Consider the following 21,742-nt stretch of genomic DNA (forward strand, 5'->3'; position numbering starts at 1 on the left):
AAAATAAAAAATATTTCATGTTTCTTGTTGGAGTCTTGAGTCAAGTTGAAAGTTTGGTGTCAATTGCATATTCATCTTGCATTTTTCGAAAAATTCATGCATTCATAGTGTTCTTCATGATCTTCAAGTTGTTCTTGGTAAGTCTTCTTGTTTGATCTTGATGTTTTCATGTTTTTCCCTCTCATCATTAAAAATTCAAAAAAAAAAAATATCTTTCCCTTTTTCACTCATAAATTTCGAAAATTTGAGTTGACTTTTTCAAAAATTTTTAAAATATAGTTGTTTCTATGAGTCAAATCAAATTTACAATTTAAAAATCTTATCTTTTTCAAAATCTTTTTCAAAAATCAAATCTTTTTAATTTTTCTTATTTATTTTCAAAAATTTTAAAAATATTTTTCAAAAAATCTTTTTTTTTACCTTTATCTCCTAATTTTCGAAAATAACATCATCAATTAATGTTTTGATTCAAAAATTTCAAGTTTGTTACTTACTTGTTAAGAAAGATTCAAACTTTAAGTTCTAGAATCATATTTTGTGATTTCTTGTGAATCAAGTCATTAATTGTGATTTTAAAAATCAAATCTTTTTCAAAACTAATTTCAATCATATCTTTTCAAAAATATCTTTCTATCTTATCTTTTCCAAAATCATATCTTTTTCAAAAATTTGATTTTAAAATATCTTTCCTAACTTCTTATCTTTTTATCTTTTCAAAATTGATTTTCAAATTTGTTTCAACTAACTAACTAACTTTTTGTTTGTTTCTTATCTTTTTCAAAACTACCTAACTAACTCCCTCTCTCTCTAATTTTCGAAAATATCTTCCCTCTTTTTCAAAATTTCTTTTTAATTAACTAATTATTTTAATTTTTGATTTTAATTCTCGAAAATTACTAACCTTTTTCAAAAACTATTTTCGAAAATCACTAACTCTTTTTCAAAAATTATTTTCGAAAATTCTCTCTCTCTCTTATCCCCTTCTATTTATTTATTCATCTACTAACACTTCATCTCACCCAAATTCGAACCCCCTCTTCCATCTGTGTTCGAATTTTTTCTTCTTCTTTTCTTCTACTCACACAGGGACCTCTATACTGTGGTAAAAAGGACCCCTATTATTATTATTTTTCTGTCCCTCTTTTTCATATGAGCAGGAGCAAGGACATGAACATTCTTGTTGAAGCAGATCCAGAACCTGAAAGGACTCTGAAGAGGAAACTAAGAGAAGCTAAATTACAACAATCCAGCAAGCACCTTTCAGAAATTTTCGAACAAGAAGAGGAGATGGCAGCCAAAAATAATAATAATGCAAGGAGGATGCTTGGTGACTTTACTGCACCTAATTCCAATTTACATGGAATAAGCATCTCCATTATTGCCATTGGAGCAAACAATTTTGAGCTTAAACCTCAATTAGTTTCTCTGATGCAGCAGAACTGCAAGTTTCATGGACTTCCATCTGAAGATCCTTTTCAGTTCTTAACTGAATTCTTGCAGATATGTGATACTGTTAAGACTAATGGAGTAGATCCTAAAATCTACAAGCTCATGCTTTTTCCTTTTGCTGTAAGAGACAGAGCTAGAATATGGTTGGACTCTCAACCTAAGGATAGTCTGAACTCTTGGGATAAGCTGGTCAAGGCTTTCTTAGCCAAGTTCTTTTCTCCTCAAAAGCTGAGTAAGCTTAGAGTGGATGTTCAAACCTTCAGACAGAAAGAAGGTGAATCCCTCTATGAAGCTTGGGAGAGATACAAAGAACTGACCAAAAAGTGTCCTTCTGACATGCTAGATATATTCTATGATGGTCTATCTGAATTGGCTAAAATGTCATTGGATACTTCTGCAGGTAGATCCATTCACCTAAAGAAAACGCCTGCAGAAGCTCAAGAACTCATTGACATGGTTGCTAATAACCAGTTCATGTACACTTCTGAGAGGAATCCTGTGAGTAATGGGACGCCTATGAAGAAGGGAGTTCTTGAAATTAATACTCTGAATGCCATACTAGCTCAGAATAAAATATTGACTCAGCAAGTCAATATGATTTCTCAGAGTCTGAATGGAATGCAAGCTACATCCAACAGTACTCAAGAGGCATCTTCTAAAGAAGAAGCTTATGATCCTGAAAACCCTGCAATAGCAGAGGTGAATTACATGGGTGAACCTTATGGAAACACCTATAACCCCTCATGGAGAAATCACCCAAATCTCTCATGGAAGGATCAACAAAAGCCTCAACAAGGCTTTAATAATGGTGGAAGAAACAGGTTTAACAATAATAAACCTTTTCCATCATCCACTCAGCAACAGACAGAGAACTCTGAACAAAATACCTCTAGTTTAGCAAACTTAGTCTCTGATCTATCTAAGGCCACTGTAAGTTTCATGAATGAAACAAGGTCCTCCATTAGAAATTTGGAGGCACAAGTGGGCCAGCTGAGTAAAAGGATCACTGAAATCCCTCCTAGTACTCTCCCAAGCAATACAGAAGAAAATCCAAAAGGAGAGTGCAAGGCCATTGACATAGTCAACACGGCCGAACCTGGAGAGGAAGGGGAGGACGTGAATCCCAAGGAGGAAGACCTCCTGGGACGTCCAGTGATCAATAAGGAGTTTCCCTCTGAGGAACCAAAGGAATCTGAGACTCATCTAGAGAACATAGAGATTCCATTGAACCTCCTTATGCCATTCATGAGCTCTGATGAGTATTCTTCTTCTGAAGAGAATGAGGATGTTACTGAAGAGCAAGCTGCCAAGTTTCTTGGTGCAATCATGAAGCTGAATACCAAATTATTTGGTATTGAGACTTGGGAAGATGAACCTCCCTTGTTCACCAATGAACTAAGTGATCTGGATCAACTGACATTGCCTCAGAAGAAACAGGATCCTGGAAAGTTTGTAATACCTTGTACCATAGGCAACATGATCTTTGAAAAGGCTCTGTGTGACCTTGGTTCAGGGATAAACCTCATGCCCCTCTTTGTAATAGAGAAACTGGGAATCTTTGGTGTGCAAGCTACTAAAATCTCATTAGAGATGGCAGACAATTCAAGAAAACAGGCTTATGGACAAGTAGAGGACGTGTTAGTAAAGGTTGAAGGCCTTTACATCTCTGCTGATTTCATAATCCTTGATACTGGGAAGGATGAGGATGAATCCATCATCCTTGGAAGACCTTTCCTAGCCACAACAAGAGCTGTGATTGATGTTGACAGAGGTGAATTAGTCCTTCAATTGAATGAGGACTCCCTTGTGTTTACAACTTAAGGTTACCCTTCTGTAAACATGGAAAAAAGGCACGGTAAGCTTCTCTCAAAACAGAGTCAACCAGAGCCCCCACAGTCAAACTCTAAGTTTGGTGTTGGGAGGCCACAACCAAACTCTAAGTTTGGTGTTGGGAAGTCTCAACAATGCTCTGAACATCTGTGAGGCTCCATGAGAGCCCACTGTCAAGCTATTGACATTAAAGAAGCGCTTGTTGGGAGGCAACCCAATTTTTATTTATCTAATTTTATTTTTCTTGTTCTTTCATGTTTTATTAGGTTCATGATCATGTGGAGTCACAAAATAAATATAAAAATTGAAAACGGAATCAAAAACAGCAGAAGAAAAATCACACCCTGGAGGAAGACCTTACTGGCGTTTAAACGCCAGTAAGAAGCATCTGGCTGGCGTTCAACGCCAGAACAGAGCATGGTTCTGGCGCTGAATGCCCAAAATGGGCAGCATCTGGGCGTTTGAACGCCAGAATTGTACCCTGGAGAAGAGCTGGCGCTGAATGCCCAGAACAAGCATGGTTCTGGCGTTCAACGCCAGAAATGGGCAACAAATGGGCGTTCAACGCCCAGAACAAGCACCAATCTGGCGCTGAACGCCCAGAGTTGTGTGCAAGGGCATTTCGCATGCCTAATTTGGTGCAAGGTTGTAAATCCTTGAACACCTCAGGATCTGTGGACCCCACAGGATCCCCACCTACCTCCACTCACTTCTTCTTACCCCTCTTTCACATAATCCCATAAACACTCTTCCCCAAAACTCTTCACCAATCACCTTAATCTCTCTTCCCTATCACTACTTCACCACTCACATCCATCCACTCTTCCCCATAAACCTACCTCATAAACTCCACCTACCTTCAAAATTCAAAATCAATTTCCCACCCAAATCCACCCTATATGGCCGAAATTAACCCCCCTCCCTTCCCTATATATAGCCCTCCACTCCTCCTCATTTTCACACAACACAACCCTCTCTTCTCTTCTTGGCCGAATACACCTCTCCCCCTCTCCTCCATATTTTCTTCTTCTTCTTCATCTATTCTTTCTTCTCTTGCTCGAGGGCGAGCAATATTCTAAGTTTGGTGTGGTAAAAGGATAAGCTTTTTGTTTTTCCATTACCATTGATGGCACCCAAGACCAGAGAATCCTCTAGAAAAGGGAAAGGGAAGACAAAAGCTTTCACCTCCGAGTCATGGGAGATGGAAAGATTCATCTCCAAAACTCATCAAGACCACTTCTATGATGTTGTGGCCAAGAAGAAGGTGATCCCCGAGGTCCCTTTCAAGCTCAAGAAGAATGAGTATCCAGAGATCCGACATGAAATCCAAAGAAGAGGCTGGGAAGTTCTAACAAACCCCATCCAACAAGTCGGCATCCTAATGGTTCAAGAGTTCTATGCCAATGAATGGATCACTAGGAACCATGATCAAAGTAAGAACCCAAACCCAAAGAATTATATTACAATGGTTCGGGGGAAATACTTAGATTTTAGTCCAAAAAATGTGAGGTTGGCGTTTAACTTGCCTATGATGCAAGGAGATGCACGCCCCTACACTAGAAGGGTCAACTTTAATCAAAGGTTGGACCAAGTCCTCATGGACATATGTGTGGAAGGAGCTCAATGGAAGATTGACTCCAAAGGCAAGCCGGTTCAATTAAGAAGACTGGACCTCAAGCCTGTGGCTAGAGGATGGTTGGAGTTCATCCAACGCTCCACCCCACTAGCAACCGATCTGAAGTTACTGTGGATCGGGCCATCATGATTCATAGCAACATGATTGGAGAGGAAGTAGAAGTTCATGAAGTCATCTCCCTTGAATTCTACAAAATAGCCGAAAAGCCCTCTCCTGGGGCAAGGCTAGCTTTTCCTCATCTTATTTGCCATCTATGTTACTCAGCTGGAGCTTTCATAGAAGGAGACATTCCCATTGAGGAAGAGAAGCCCATCACTAAGAAAAGGATGGAGCAAGCAAGAGAGCCCATTCATGGATCTCAAGAGACGCATGAAGCTCATCACCATGAGATCCCGGAGATGCCTCAAATGCATTTTCCTCTACAAAACTATTGGGAGCAAATCAACACCTCCCTAGGAGAATTAAGTTCCAACATGGGACAATTAAGGGTGGAACATCAAGAGCACTCCATCATCCTTCATGAAATAAGAGAAGATCAAAAAGCAATGAGGGAGGAGCAACAAAGACAAGGAAGAGACATAGAAGAGCTCAAGGACATCATTGGTTCCTCAAGAAGGAAACGCCACCATCACTAAGGTGGACTCATTCCTTGTTCTTATTTTCTGTTTTTCGTTTTCTCTATGTTAAGTGCTTATCCATGTTTGTGTCTTCATTACATGATCATTAGTATTTAGTATCTTTGTCTTAAAGTTATGAATGTCCTATGAATCCATCACCTCTCTTAAATGAAAACTATTTTAATTCAAAAAGAACAAGAAGTACATGAGTTTCGAATTTATCCTTGAACTTAGTTTAATTATATTGATGTGGTGACAATGCTTCTTGTTTTCTGAATGAATGCTTGAACAGTGCATATGTCTTTTGAAGTTGTTGTTTAAGAATGTTAAATATGTTGGCTCTTGAAAGAATGATGATAGGGAGACATGTTATTTGATAATCTGAAAAATCATAAAAATAATTCTTGAAGCAAGAAAAAGCAGCAAAGAACAAAGCTTGCAGAAAAAAAAATATAGGCGAAAAAAAATAAGAAAATAGAAAAAGCAAAAGCAAGCTGAAAAAGCCAAAAGCTCTTCAAACCAAGAGGCAAGAGCAAAAAGCCAATAACCCTTAAAACCAAAAGGCAAGGGTAAATAAAAAGGATCCCAAGGCTTTGAGCATCAGTGGATAAGAGGGCCTAAAGGAATAAAATCCTGGCCTAAGCGGCTAAACCAAGTTGTCCCTAACCATGTGCTTGTGGCGTGAAGGTGTCAAGTGAAAACTTGAGACTGAGCGGTTAAAGTCAAGGTCCAAAGCAAAAGAAGAGTGTGCTTAAGAACCCTGGACACCTCTAATTGGGGACTTTAGCAAAGCTGAGTCACAATCTGAAAAGGTTCACCCAATTATGTGTCTGTGGCATTTATGTATCCGGTGGTAATACTGGAAAACAAAGTGCTTAGGGCCACGGCCAAGACTCATAAAATAGCTGTGTTCAAGAATCATCATGCTGAACTAGGAGAATCAATAAGACTATCTGAACTCTGAGTTCCTATAGATGCCAATCATTCTGAACTTCAATGGATAAAGTGAGATGCCAAAACTATTCAAGAGGCAAAGAGCTACAAGTCCCGCTCATTTAATTGGAGCTATGTTTCATTGATAGTTTGGAATTTATAGTATATTCTCTTCTTTTTATCCTATTTAATTTTTAGTTGCTTGGGGACAAGCAACAATTTAAGTTTGGTATTGTGATGAGCGGATAATTTATACGCTTTTTGGCACTGTTTTAGTATGTTTTTAGTAGAATCTGGTTACTTTTAGGGATGTTTTCATTAGTTTTTATGTTAAATTTACATTTCTGGACTTTACTATGAGCTTGTGTGTTTTTCTGTGATTTCAGGTATTTTCTGGCTGAAATTGAGGGACTTGAGCGAAAATCAGATTCAGAGGTTGAGGAAGGACTGCTGATGTTGTTGGATTCTGACCTCCCTGTACTCAAAGTGGATTTTCTGGAGCTACAGACCTCAAAATGGCGCGCTTCCAATTGCGTTGGAAAGTAGACATCCAGGGCTTTTCAGAAATATATAATAGTCTATAGTTTGGCCGAGTTTAGACGACGTAAAAGGGTGTTGAACGCCAGTTCTACGCTGCTGTCTGGAGTTAAACGCCAGAAACACGTCACAAGCCAGAGTTGAACGCCAGAAATACGTTACAAACTGACGTTCAACTCCAAGATTGACCTCTACACGTGTAACATTCAAGCTCAGCCCAAGCACACACCAAGTGGGCCCCGGAAGTGGATTTATGCATCAATTACTTACTTCTGTAAACCCTAGTAACTAGTTTATTATAAATAGAACTTTTTACTATTGTATTAGGCATCTTGGATCATCTTGGAACATCTTTTGATCATTTTTAGATCTCTAGACCTCCATGGGAGGCTGGCCACTCGGCCATGCTTACCCTCTATTAACTTATGTATTTTTCAACGGTAGAGTTTCTGCACTCCATAGATTAAGGTGTGGAGCTCTGTTGTTCCTCAAAGATTAATGCAAAGTACTACTGTTTTTCTATTGAATTCAACTTATTCCGCTTCTAAGATATTCATTCGCACTTCAACATGAATGTGATGAACGTGACAATCATCATCATTCCCTATGAACGCGTGCCTGACAACCACTTCCGTTCTACCCTAGATTGAATGAGTATCTCTTGGTTCTCTTAATCAGAATCTTCGTGGTGTAAGCTAGATTGATGGCGGCATTCATGAGAATCCGGAAAGTCTAAACCTTGTCTGTGGTATTCCGAGTAGGATTCTGGGATTGAATGACTGTGACGAACTTCAAACTCGCGAGTGCTGGGCGTAGTGACAGACGCAAAAGGAGGGTGAATTCTATTCCAGTATGATCGAGAACCTCAGATGATTAGCCGTGCTGTGACAGAGCATTTGGACCATTTTCACAAGAGGATAGGATGCAGCCATTGACCACGGTGATGCCTCCAGATGATTAGCCATGCAGTGACAGCGCATCGGACCATTTTCCAGAGAGGATCAAAAGTAGCCATTGACAAAGGTGATGTCCTTACATAAAGCCAGCCATGGAAAAGAGTAAGACTGATTGGATGAAGACAGCAGGAAAGCAGAGGTTCAGAGGAATGAAAGCATCTCTATACACTTATCTGAAATTCTCACCAATGATATACATAAGTGTTTCTATCCTTATTTTCTATCTATTTATTATTTATGTTCGAAAACTCCATAACTATTTTATATCCGCCTGACTGAGATTTACAAGGTGACCATAGCTTGCTTCATATCAACAATCTCCGTGGGATCGACCCTTACTCGCGTAAGGTTTATTACTTGGACGACCCAGTGCACTTGCTGTTTAGTTGTATCGAAGTTGTGAATGAAAAACAATTTATTAAGACGTGCGTACAGAGTTTTTGACGCCGTTGTCTGAGATCACAATTTCGTGCACCAGTGGGATAGCAATTGACAAGAATTTAAATAGCAAAAAAGTAAAGTAAATAACTAAAGGAATATAAATGCTAAAACGACACTCTTAGCAAGGAATGAGAATCAAGGTTTTCTATTCTTGTCATTAATCTAAACACAATAATTATCAAGAATAATCCTATTATGTTATTTCTAACATCGGGAAAAGGTCAAGTAGGCATAATTGATTTTAATTCACAAATCATAACCACTTTACTAATTGAGCTTAGTAAGCAGTTAACGTTAGTGAATACAAGATCAACTAATAACTTTAGATTATCAATCCAATTAAATTAGACATTAATGACTCAAGATTATCTAATTTCTAAAATACAAGCCAATAATACAAAAGTCTACTCTAAAACTAATTCAACCATTTTAGTAAACATAAAGCATGGTAAATTGCAAGAATAGTAAAATCTAAGACTATCAAGTGCAAGAAATCAATAACAATAATTGAAAAAAGCAACAATAAACATGAAAACAAAAATGGCATTAAAGAAAATTAAAATCAACAAGAGTTCATAAACATGAAAGTGACAAAATAAAGGGAATAACAAATAAAACTACAAGAATTAAGATGCTAGAACAAGAAACTACAAGGAGAATTATACTAAAATAATGATTAAAACCTAAATCTAAGGAGATATTAACCTAAGAACCCTAAATTCTAGAGAGAAGAGGTTTCTCTGGAAAAAAAACCCTAAAACTTGTTCCTAAACTGCCCTAATTGCTCCTCCCTTGTTGCTTCTTCAATTTGGCATGAGATACTTCAGAAACGAGTTGGATTAGACCCAAGAAAGCCTTAAAATTGCAACCCACGTGTTCATTTAAGTGAATCACATGCTAACAGTCATGCGTAGGCATGAGGCATGCGTACGCGCAACATGAAATTCATGCATATGCATAAGGCATGCGTACACATGACCATGCAATTCTCCAAACTCCATTTCTTCATGAATTTTCCACTTTCGCATGCTTTTTCCTCACTTCTTCAATCCATCCTTACCTTGTAAGCCTGAAATCACTCAATAAACACATCAAGGCATCAAATGAAATTAAAGTAAATTAATTTAGCATTTTAAGAGCCTAAAAAGTATGTTTTTACTCTTAAGCACAATTTAGGAAGAAATCACGAAATCATGCTATTTCAGTGAATAAGTGCAAGATAAGTTGATAAAATCCACTCATTTCAATACAAGATAAACCATAAAATTATGGTTTATCAACCTCTCCACACTTAAACAAAGCATGTCCTCATGCTAAACATCAAGAAAGATACAAGAAAGGGGTATCAACATTTATTCAATGCAAACTATATCCATATGCAATCTATCTAAATGCATACAACTACTCTACCTAATACTATCTAATTCCATATATGTATCCACTTAGTCAAAATAAATCAATTTCTAAGAATACATATATAAACATAAGGGCTAAAGCAATAGTGACCAAGTCAAATCCATAATTGAATTGATTCATAGAAAATAATTACAAACTTGCAAGATAAGAGATAATCATAGGTGAAAACATAGAATTGAGTAATCGAACCCCTCACCGGATGTGTATACGCTCTAATGGTTCAAGTGTATAGGGTTGATTCACTCAATTCTCCTCTAATCACGCTTTCTAAGATTTGTTCTTCATCTAACAATCAACAATAATTCAATGTATGCATATAATTATCATGAGGACTTTTTCAAAGGTTATAATGGGGCTAGGATTAAGGTAAGGATGCATATGGTCAAGTGATATAGAATTTGAATTTTGATTAACTTAAGTTCTCACCAAACATATAACAACTTATACAATTCTAAAATACAACCTAGCTACCCATTATTTCATTTTTCACATACTCATTCATTCTTTTCAATTTACATCCCCTATGCATTGTTATTATTACTTTTTATTGGGGCATTTGTCCCCTTTTTATTGCTTTCTTTTTTTTCTTTTTTTTTTCAAAGAGAAGCATATACACAAGTGTCAATGCATATGGTTTACACAATTAATACATGAGTATGTACCCAATTTCTAAGATTTTCAATAAAACTACAAAACACACTTTTATCAACCAATGTTCCCAATTTTCCCACACTTAGATATTACACACTCTCACTAGCCAAAGCTAATCAAAGATCCAAATTAAGGATATTTATTATTTTTTTCACTTAAGGCTAGTAATGTGCTAAAATTGAGAACAAAAGGGAATTAATAAAACTCAAAGTGGGCAAACAAAGGTAGATAAAAGGGTAAGGCTATTTGGGTGAGTGAGCTAATTGAAATAATGGCCTCAATCACATAAATGCATATATACACAAAATAATGGACATAAAGAATCAAACAAATCAAAGATTATAATCATAGAAAGAGAATAACACACACAAGAATGAAATAGTGGTTAATATGATGTAACCACATATTAAGGCTCAAAACTCACATAGTTGTGTGTTCTAGTTCAAAGACTATGTTCTACAATATATAGTTTAAGCATGTTTCCATGAAAAATTTCAACTCAAATCAATTTTGGAATGCCTGATGATCGGAAGATTGATGGTTTAGAATTCACAATAAATTCTCGTTGCAAGTATAGTTTCTAAACTAAGCAATAATCCTTTCATAGAAAAACTTGTTTGTCACTTAAGCAAACCCAATAAAATTGATAACCGAAGTATTGAAACTTCGGGTCGTCTCTCAAGAAATTGCAGGGAGGTATGATTTATTATTGGTTATGGAAAAAGTATATTTTGTTTTGGATTTTTTAAAATAAGGAACAAGTAATTTAAATGACAAGAAAAATAAATTAATAATTAGAAAATCTCTTGGCAAGGTATAAGAACTGAAAATTCTATCCTAGTTATCCTTATCAGGTGTGATGAGAATTGTTTGTTGCTCCCATTTAGTTAACCTTTACTAAATAAAGGAAAGTCAAGTGGACTAATTAATTTGATCCTCAAGTCCTAGTCAACTCCTGTGGAAAGACTAGCTTTAGAGCGATCCAAATCAATCAGCAATTCCCAAATCTCAATCAACTGCTGAGTTTGACAACTCAAGTGTTACCAATTACTTAACCAAAACCAAAAGGAGAAAAATCTAAATTAAATTAAAAGCATTAATAGCATAAATTTGAAGAAAGCAATCTTAAATATGAAATACCTCAATATGCATTAAATAGAATATTCAAATCTAACATGAGAAGGTTCATAAGCCAATTTTGCAACATAAGTCAAATACAAGTAAAAGCATTAGAATAAATAAAAGTGGAAGAGAAATATTAATTAAAGGAATATTGAACCTGTAATAGAAGAGAAGTAGCCTAATCATAATAGAAATCCTAAATCCTAAAATCCTAAGAGAGAGGAGAGAGCCTCTCTCTCTCTCTCTCTCTCTAAAAACTACATCTAAAACCTAAAATTGTGAATTATCAATGTTCTCTCCATCATCCTCTTCGATTCCCCCATTCTCTGGCTTCTATTCCGTGTTTCTGGGCTTGGATCTGGGCCGAAAGGGGCCCAGAAATCGCTGAGGGTGTTTTCTGCAGATTCTTGTACGTGGCGTCCGTCACGCATACGCGTGGGTCACGCGTTCGCGTCGTTTGGAGTTTTTTTCTGGTCACGCGTCCGTGTCGTCCACGCGTACGCGTCGCTACCATTTTGCGCTAGGCACGCGTCCGCGTCGTCTACGCATGCGCGTCGCTGGCTTTTCTTCAAAACTCCATTTTTGTGCTTTCCCTCCATTCTTGTATGTTTCCTTTCTGTCTTCTAAGGCATTTCTGCCCTATCAAGACTGAAAATACTTAACACACAGATCACGACATCGAATGGTAATAAAGGATAATTAAAATTAATATTTTTAAAGCATAGGAAATATGTTTTCACATATATTATAAAATAAGGAAGGGAAAGTAAAACCATGCAATTCATATGAATAAGTGGGTGAAGAATTGATAAAAATACTCAATTTGAGCACAAGATGAATCATAAAATAGAGGTTTATCAACCTCCCCACACTTAAACAATAGCATGTCCTCATGCTAAATCTAAGAGAAAAAAAAGTGAAGGTAGAATGGTGAAATCTTATGCAATGCAATCTATTCTAAATGCAAGCTACCTAAATGAATCATGCAATTCCAATTATCATCCACCTATATATACAGAGCTTACATGTGGTTAATTTGATTCATATTTTCAAGGAATCACATATGCATAGCCAAGCCTAAATCATGTTAAAGCACTTTCAACATTGAGTTGAGTCAAAGGAATTCACAAACTTGCATGACAATTAACAATTAAACAGGGATATATGGAGATGAGCTATTGAACCCTCACTGGATTTTGTGTTTACTCTCTAGTCACTCAGTGTTTGGGGTTAATCACTCTATTCCTTTCTCTTCATGCTTTCTAAAACTTTGTTCTTCATCTAACCAATCAACAAATATCTAATGCATACATACAAACATCATGAGGTCTTTTTGAAGGTTGTAATGGGGCCAAGGTAAAGGTGAGGATATATATAAGGCTAAGTGAGCTATAAGTTGAATCCCTGATTAGTCTAAGATCTCACCTAACATATACATTCTCTATAAAAATTTAAAATTATCCTGGTCTTCCCAATTTTCCCACTTTCTTATTACATACTCATGCACCAACTTTATTTTGATTTTACCTTCATGTGCATTGACTTCTTCACTAAACTCATTATTGGGGTAATTTTGTCCCCTTATTTATTTATTTAATTAAAAGGGATTTTTTTTATTTTTTTTAAACATAACATATATCAATGCACATGGTATTTTACTTTTTCTTGGTTTCACATGAGCATGCTCCCAAATTTCTGATTATTCTTATTAATTTAATCCTTTCCTATCAACCCATGTTCCCACGTTTCTCCACATTTAGTAGATACACAATCTCTATCTTAAGCTAACCAAGGATTCAACTTGGGATTTTTAATTTGTTTTTCTGCTTAAGGCTAGTGATGTGGTTATAGAACAAAAGGGGATTAATAGGCTCAAGGGAGCTAACAAGAGTGATGTAGGAGGTAGGCTTTATTTGGGATAAGTGAGAAAAACAAGCAATGGCCTCAATAACATGCATGTATGTATCTACATTCTATATTGGACATATAGATGGAAACAAAGTTAAGATTACAAGCATAGAAAAGAAGTGTGAAACACACAGGAATGAAATTTATGGTTGAGTATAACCATACAATTAAGCTCAAAAACTCACGGGTTGTGTGTTCTTTGGCTCAAAAATCATATATCAGTTATGTATGTCATGCAAGTAGAAATCAAGAGTTTCCATTCAACTCAATGTGAATCTTAGAATGGCTTTTATAAAATTTAGTATTTTTCTTGAAAAATGTTGTCAATTAACCAACATTTATTGCTATATATATATATAAGGTGTGTGGATTGTTGTGATTCTGTTATACTAAAGTTTCTAGTTTACTCTTTTTATTTTCAATTAAACCAAATTATCATATGCTAAAAGGGTAAACTAAACTAGTTAATCCATATTTTCTATATCACAACTTAATAAGCTAAAAGTGCAAACTAAACTAAATATCTAAGATATATATATATAAACCAAAGTGCAAAATGCAGAAATAAAGTAAAAATACAGCAAAAGAAAAAATGTGCAAGTACTGAAAGATAAATAAGATAGGATAAAATAAAAATAAAAATACAGAAAATAAACAAAATAGGATAAAAGAGAGTTTGAAAAGTGGTTCACCAAAATAAAGTTCGCCAGAGATGGCGACCTTCCCACACTTAAATAATAGCATCGTCCTCGATGCTCAATCAAGCTAGGTGTGAAGAAGGGTCATCTCCGGACGGATGTGCAGTAGGTGTCTCTGTGGTGATCTGAGGCTCTGCAGTCTGTATGAGTGTCGGAGGGTCTGGCTGCTGAAGCGGAGGCTCTGTCCGTAGAGGGATCTCTGGATCAGCCGGCTGTATCTGATAAGGCTCCTCATGATGTGGCACAGCCTGCTCAGGTCCTGCCTGCTCATCCTCTGCACGTGCCTCCTCCTCGTGATCGTCCGCCTCCTCCTCAGATGGCTCAGAAGGGGGTGTCAGGCTCGGAGGGAATGTCACTGTCGGATCGGATCGTCAACTTTAAGTGCTCATAGCGTCGCTTGCTGCGACGCTCAAATCTCTCATATCGCCGCTGGTTGCGGCGCTTTATCTGGTCAAACCGGTCAAATAGGCGATGCACGAGGTGGTAGATGGGCTCTGAGGCAGGTGAGGATGCAGTAGTGGTGGCTGGGGCAGTAGGTGCTGAAGGAGCAGCAGAAGATGTGGCTGCCTCAGTAGAGTCAGTGAGAAAAGGAGGTCGGTAGCCCAAGGCCTGGAACTTCCTGCTGTGAGGGATAATCTTCTTGCAGTCTGTGGCGGTTGGCTTTTCATCAGCAATCTCCCAGGGCACCTCAGCTCGGCGGCCCAACTGAGTGATCAAATATGAAAAAGGGAGGGTGCCTCTGACATGGACTCTGGCTATGTAATACCGGATGAAGCGGGGAAGATATAAGTCCTTTCCCTCCATCACACACCAGATGAGGGTGATCATGGCAACTGGCACCTCCGTCTCATAAGTGCTCGGCATCACGTAGTTACTCAAAATCTTTTGCCAAAGCCGAGCCTCATCATTCAGATAAATGAGCTTAATTCCTTTTGGGGCCACTGTGGACTTGCTCATGACCCGTGGGACAGTAGGATCAAGAGCTATAGTCCTCTTGACTGCGTCCCAGTCAAATCTCATGAATCTCATATCCTCCTCAACCTTTTGGTAACCGTCTGGCTGATCTAACTTAGGCTGAAGTTGGAGGATTTCTTCAATGGCTTCCTCAGTAATCAGAATTTGCTTTCCTCTAAGCTGTACTGCATCCTGGGACATTTTGAAGTAGTTACAGTAGAATTCTCTGACCCAGAATGAGTTGACTTCAGTCAAGTTTCTTTCCAAGAAGAACCAGCCTCTCTGTTTAATTTGTTCTGAAGTTTATTGTTTGAGTTCTTCTGGAATTTTGAAGGTCCTTTCCAGGTATAGGTTTCTGGAAGTGGCAAAAATTGGATACTTTATCTCACAGTATCTGTTGGCAAACTTGACAGGGTCTGTGGCAGTCACCAACTGATCAGCCTTTTCTTGCGGGGTAAAGTTCTTTTTCCGCCAGGAATCGTCATGGAGGATATCCTAAATAGAGGTAGAGGATTCTCCTCTTTTCCTTTTTCCTGTGGTTGCCTTGCCCTTTCCTTTACTTTTAGGGTCATACAACCTGAAAAGCAGAAATTCCAGGATACAGTTTAAGAACTAAAGCAGGAAAACAGGTAAGCAAATAGGATTTTATCAATATAAGCATAGAGTGGCAAAAGATGCATAAAGTAGCAATAGAAGTATGAATTGAGTTAAATAGATGTAAAATTTTGAATTGTATTCAAATGAAAAGTTTGAGAATGAAAATCACAATCCAAAATCTATTATATGCAAAATTCTTGTTAATAAGGAAAAATAGTAATCATGCCTTGAAGTGGTTTAAAAGTGGTTAGTTGAAAACTAATAGAAAAGTTAGAAAGTTAAAGTAGTTAAGAGTTAAAAATGAAGTTAAAGTAAGTGGCATGGTGTTTTGGTTCCCAATTAATTAAAATTGCACAAATTTGAATAACAAGTAACTCAAATTCAAGTAAATATTGCAGATTATTGATGCAAAATTAAAGTGAAATCATCAATAATGTTGTTTAATGAATAAGGGAATCAGAAAGAATAAGAAAGCTAGCCCGTGCATTCATGAATTGTTTTGGTTGAAATGGATTAGTGCAAACTTAAAATTTCCAAAACTAATTCATGAATGGGAGTTGATTGAAACATGTTGCTGAAAAAAATTGGGCAGTATTTTGGCTAAAAATTGAACATTCCCGGTTAATAAACAACAGCAGAAACGGTTCATATGGTAATAAGGTAGTGCAGAAAAGAGTAACAAATAGTAATTCACATGAATTCAAAATAAACAAACTCAATCTGCATCAAAGAATAGTAAAGAGCAGCATATGAACAGCATTATCATCACAACAAATTCAAATTGCGAAACAGATGAAACAATTAACAAGAATGGTGCAATTATTAGGCCTAAATCCACTAACCACATCCTAGATACCTAACCACCTAAAATCCACTACGATCATGCATCTCTAACTATCCTAATTTGAACATAATTTGAAAAACTAACTAACTATGGAAAGAGGAATCGCTGTTTGGCGGAACCTGGTGTGCAGAGGAACAAGAATTGGGCTCAAGGAGATGGTGGTGGTGTGGTAGTAGCGGTGGTGACGCGGCGGCGCTGGAAGGAGAAGTGGCAGCAGTCCGTGGTGGAGGTAGGGCGGCAGTTCTGAGTGGTTGGGGGAGAAAGGGGGATATGGAGGGAAGGTTGAAGGGGGCGAGGATGGTGAGGGTTATGGGGGGGGTGGTGGTTGGCCGGAGGTCCTCAGTGGTGGCGGTGGTACTGTGGTTGGGGTCGTGGAGGGAGGAGGGGAGATGGGAAGGGAGAGGGAAGAAGAAGGGGAGGGAGGAGGGGGTGCTGTGAGGACGACGCGGTGGTAGGGGCACAGCGCGGCGGGGCTGGGTGGTGGTTGCTTGATCGGTGGTGGCAAAGGGAAGAGGGAGAGTGCAGAGGGGTAGGGGGTGGGTTTTGGGACGCGAAAGGGGTTAGGGTTTTGCGTGGGTTGGGGGTTAGTGTATTTGAATCCACGCGGACGCGTGGGTCACGCGAACGCGCGGTTAGGGTGGAAGGGCAATGACGCGAACGCATCAATGACACGATCGCGTAATTGAGAGATAATGAAAGTGACGTGTACGCGTGGGGCACGCGTACGCGTCACTCAGAATTGTGCTAAATGAACAATTCCAGCGTCGTTTTGGCGCAACTCTCTATTTCCTTTTGGGGGGGCAATAATATTCACGCGACGCGTACGCGTCACTCACGCTTTCGCGTGGTGTGTGTGAAGTGAAGGTGACACGTTCGCGTCACTAATGCGAACGCGTGGCCCAATTTGTGACTAACGCATACCAGCCACACGATTCCAGCCTAACTTTCTGGGCGTTGGATTGTTACGTCGATTTGCAATCGACGCCCACACGTGATTGATGAGCGGATAATTTATACATTTTTTGGCGTTGTTTTTACATAGTTTTCAGTATAATTTAGTTAGTTTTTAGTACATTTTTGTTAGTTTTTAAATAAAAATCACATTTTTGGACTTTACTATGAGTTTGTGTGTTTTTCTACGATTTCAGGTATTTTCTGGCTGAAATTGAGGGACTTGAGCAAAAATCAGATTCAGAGGTTGAAGAAGGACTGTAGATGCTGCTGGATTCTGACCTCCCTGCACTCAAAGTGGATTTTCTGGAGCTACAGAACTCCAAATGGTGCGCTCTTAATTGTGTTGGAAAGTAGACATCCAGGGATTTCCAGCAATATATAATAGTCCATACTTTTCTCGAGTTTAGATGATGCAAAATGGCGTTCAACGCCAGTTCCATGCTGTATTCTGGAGTTAAACGCCAGAAACAGGTTGCAAAGTGGAGTTAAACGCCAGAAACAGGTTACAAACTGGCGTTCAACTCCAAGAGAAGCCTCTACACATGTAAAGCTCAATGCTCAGCCCAAGCACACACCAAGTAGGCCCCGGAAGTGGATTTCTACATCATTTACTCATTTCTGTAAACCCTAGTAACTAGTTTAGCATAAATAGGACTTTTTACTATTGTATTTACATCTTTGGAACATCTTCAGTTTCATCTTTAGATCACGTTTGGGGGCTGGCCATTCGGCCATGCCTGAACCTTCATCACTTATGTATTTTCAACGGTAGAGTTTCTACACACCATAGATTAAGGTGTGGAGCTCTGCTGTTCCTCATGAATTAATATAAAGTACTATCGTTTTTCTATTCAATTCAATCTTATTCCGATTCTAAGATATTCATTCGCACCTCAATATGAATGTGATGATCGTGACAGTCATCATCATTCCCAAATATGAACGCGTGCCTGACAACCACTTCCGTTTTACCTTAGATTGAATGAATATCTCTGGGATTCCTTAATCAGAGTCTTTGTGGTATAAGTTAGAATCCATGGACGGCCATTCTTGAGATCCGGAAAGTCTAAACCTTGTCTGTGGTATTCCGAGTAGGATCTAGGAAGGGATGGCTGCGACGAGCTTCAAACTTGCGAGTGCTGGGCATAGTGACAGACGCAAAAGGATCAATGGATCCTATTCCAGTATGATCGAGAACCGACAGATGATTAGCCATGCAGTGACAGCGCATTGGACCATTTTCACTGAGAGGACAGGATGTAGCCATTGACAACGGTGATGCCTAACATACAGCTTGCCATAGAAAGGAGTATGAATGATTGGATGAAGATAATAGGAAAGCAGAGGTTCAGGAGGAAAGAATGCATCTCTATACGCTTATCTGAAATTCTCACCAATGAATTACATAAGTAGCACTATCTTTATTTTATATTTTATTTATCTTTTAATTATTAAATCTCTATAATCAATTGAATCCACCTGACTGAGATTTACAAGGTGACCATAGCTTGCTTCAAGCCGACAATCTCCGTGGGATCGACCCTTACTCACGTAAGGTTTATTACTTGGACGACCCAGTGCACTTGCTGGTTAGTTGTGCGAAGTTGTGACAAAGAATTAACATTATGAACGTGCGTATTGAGTTTTTAGCGCCGTTATCAAGGAATGGAACCGTCACGATTTCCGCACGCCAAGTTTTTGGCGCCGTTGCCGGGGATTGTTCGAGTTTGGACAACTGACGGTTCATCTTGTTGTTCAGATTAGGTAATTTTATTTTATTTTTAAGCTTTTTTTATTTCTTATTTTCGAAAATAATACAAAAAAAAAATTTTCTTTTTCGTTTTTCCCAAAATAATTTTCGAAAAAAACCAAAAAAATTTAATAAAATCATAAAAACCAAAAATTTGATGTTTCTTGTTTGAGTCTAGTGTCAATTTTTAAGTTTGGTGTCAATTGCATCTTTTTAATTTTTCTTGAAAATTTTCGAAAAATTCATGCATGGTGTTCTTCATGATCTTCAAGTTTTTCTTGATAAGTCTTCTTGTTTGATCTTTAAAATTTCTTGTTTTGTGTCTTTTCTTATTTTTCATATGCATTCTTGAACTCTTAGTGTCTAAATATTAAAAATTTCTAAGTTTGGTGTCTTGCATGTTTTCTTTTATCAAAAATTTTTCAAAAATACATACTTGATGTTCATCATGATCTTCAAAGTGTTCTTGGTGTTCATCTTTGCATTCAAAGTGTTCTTGCATGTTTCCTTTGTTTTGATCCAAAATTTTTATGTCTTGAGTCTTTTTAATATTTTTCTCTTTCCTTATTAAAATTCAAAAAAATAAAAAAATATCTTTCCCTTATTCTCTCATAAATTTTCGAAAATTTGAGTTGACTTTTTTAAAACTTTTTAAAATTTAGTTGTTTCTTATGAGTCAAATCAAATTTTTAATTTAAAAATTCTATCTTTTTCAAATCTTTTTCAAAAAAATCAAATCTTTTTCAATTTCCTTCTTAATATTTTCGAAAAATTTCAAAAATTATTTTCAAAATCTTTTTCTTATTTTTATTTCATATTTTCGAAATTAATGCTAACAATTAATGTGATTGATTCAAAATTTTTAAGTTTGTTACTTGCCTAGTAAGAAAGGTTCAATCTTTAAACTCTAGAATCATATCTTTTTAGTTTCTTATTAGTCAAGTAATCAACTTTGATTTCAAAAATCAAATCTTTTCAAATTTCTTTTTCAAATCCTTTTCAAATTAAGTTTCAATCATATCTTTTTCAAAATCAATTTCAAAATCTTTTCTAACTTCTTATCTTTTCAAAATTAATTTTCAAATCTTTTTTTAACTAATCCTATCCTTTTGTTTCAATCATATCTTTTTCAAAACTACCTAACTAATTCTATCTCTAATTTTCGAAAATTACCTTCACCTTTTTCAAAATTCCTTTTTGAATTAACTAATTGTTTTAAATTTAATTTAATTTGATTTAATTTTCCTTGCTTAATTTTCGAATTTTTAATTTTAATTTCTAATTTTTAATTTAAAAACAAAAATACTTTTATTTTATTTTATCTAATTTTCAAAAATTCTTCTCCCTCACCTCCTTCTATTTATTTATTTACTAACACTCCTCTTCATCTAAGAATTCGAACCTACTCCTCACCCTTGTGTTTGGATTCTCCATCTTCTATTCATATCTTCTTCTACTCACATAAAGAAATCTCTATACTGTGACATAGAGGATTCCATATTTTCTTTTCTATTTTCTTCTTTTTCATATGAGCAGGAACAAGGATAAGAAAATTCTTGTTGAAGCTGATCCTGAACCTGAAAGGACTCTGAAGAGGAAGCTAAGGGAAGCTAAAGCACAACTCTCTGGAGAAAATCTGACTGAAAATTTCGAAAAAGAAGGAGACATGGCCGAAAATAATAACAATGCAAGGAAGATGCTTGGTGACTTTACTGCACCTAATTCTAATTAACATGGAAGAAGCATCTCAATCCCTGCCATTGGAGCAAACAACTTTGAGCTGAAACCTCAATTAGTTTCTCTGATGCAACAGAACTGCAAGTTTTAGGGACTTCCATCAGAAGATCCTTTTCAGTTCTTCACTGAATTCTTGCAGATCTGTGATACTGTTAAGACCAATGGGGTTGATCCTGAGGTCTACAGGCTCATGCTTTTCCCGTTTGCTGTAAGAGACAGAGCTAGAATATGGTTGGACTCTCAACCTAAGGATAGCCTGAACTCTTGGGATAAGCTGGTCACGGCTTTCTTAGCCAAGTTCTTTCTTCCTCAAAAGCTTAGTAAGCTTAGAGTGGATGTTCAAACCTTCAGACAAAAGGAAGGTGAATCCCTCTATGAAGCTTGGGAGAGATACAAGGAACTGACCAAAAAGTGTCCTTCTGACATGCTTTCAGAATGGACCATCCTGGATATATTCTATGATGGTCTGTCTGAATTATCAAAGATGTCATTGGACCATTCTGTAGGTGGATCCATTCACCTAAAGAAAACGCCTGCAGAAGCTCAGGAACTCATTGACATGGTTGCAAATAACCAGTTCATGTACACTTCTGAAAGGAATCCTGTGAGTAATGGGACGCCTCAGAGGAAAGGAGTTCTTGAAATTGATACTCTGAATGCCATATTGGCTCAGAACAAAATATTGACTCAGCAAGTCAATATAATTTCTCAG

General features: G+C 37.2%; 2 non-coding genes across 2 annotated transcripts; both read right to left on the reverse strand.

The window, feature by feature from the left end:
• Positions 1-1,683: 1,683 nt before the first annotated feature.
• On the reverse strand, positions 1,684-1,787 carry LOC112780267 (small nucleolar RNA R71). Its single transcript, XR_003191115.1, has one exon. It is a non-coding gene; the product is annotated as a small nucleolar RNA R71 (small nucleolar RNA).
• A 19,565-nt stretch (positions 1,788-21,352) lies between these two features.
• On the reverse strand, positions 21,353-21,460 carry LOC112782059 (small nucleolar RNA R71). Its single transcript, XR_003192801.1, has one exon. It is a non-coding gene; the product is annotated as a small nucleolar RNA R71 (small nucleolar RNA).
• Between the last annotated feature and the right edge of the window lie 282 nt (positions 21,461-21,742).

The sequence above is a fragment of the Arachis hypogaea genome, chromosome 19 (assembly GCF_003086295.3).
Source record: "Arachis hypogaea cultivar Tifrunner chromosome 19, arahy.Tifrunner.gnm2.J5K5, whole genome shotgun sequence".
Taxonomy (NCBI): domain Eukaryota; kingdom Viridiplantae; phylum Streptophyta; class Magnoliopsida; order Fabales; family Fabaceae; genus Arachis; species Arachis hypogaea.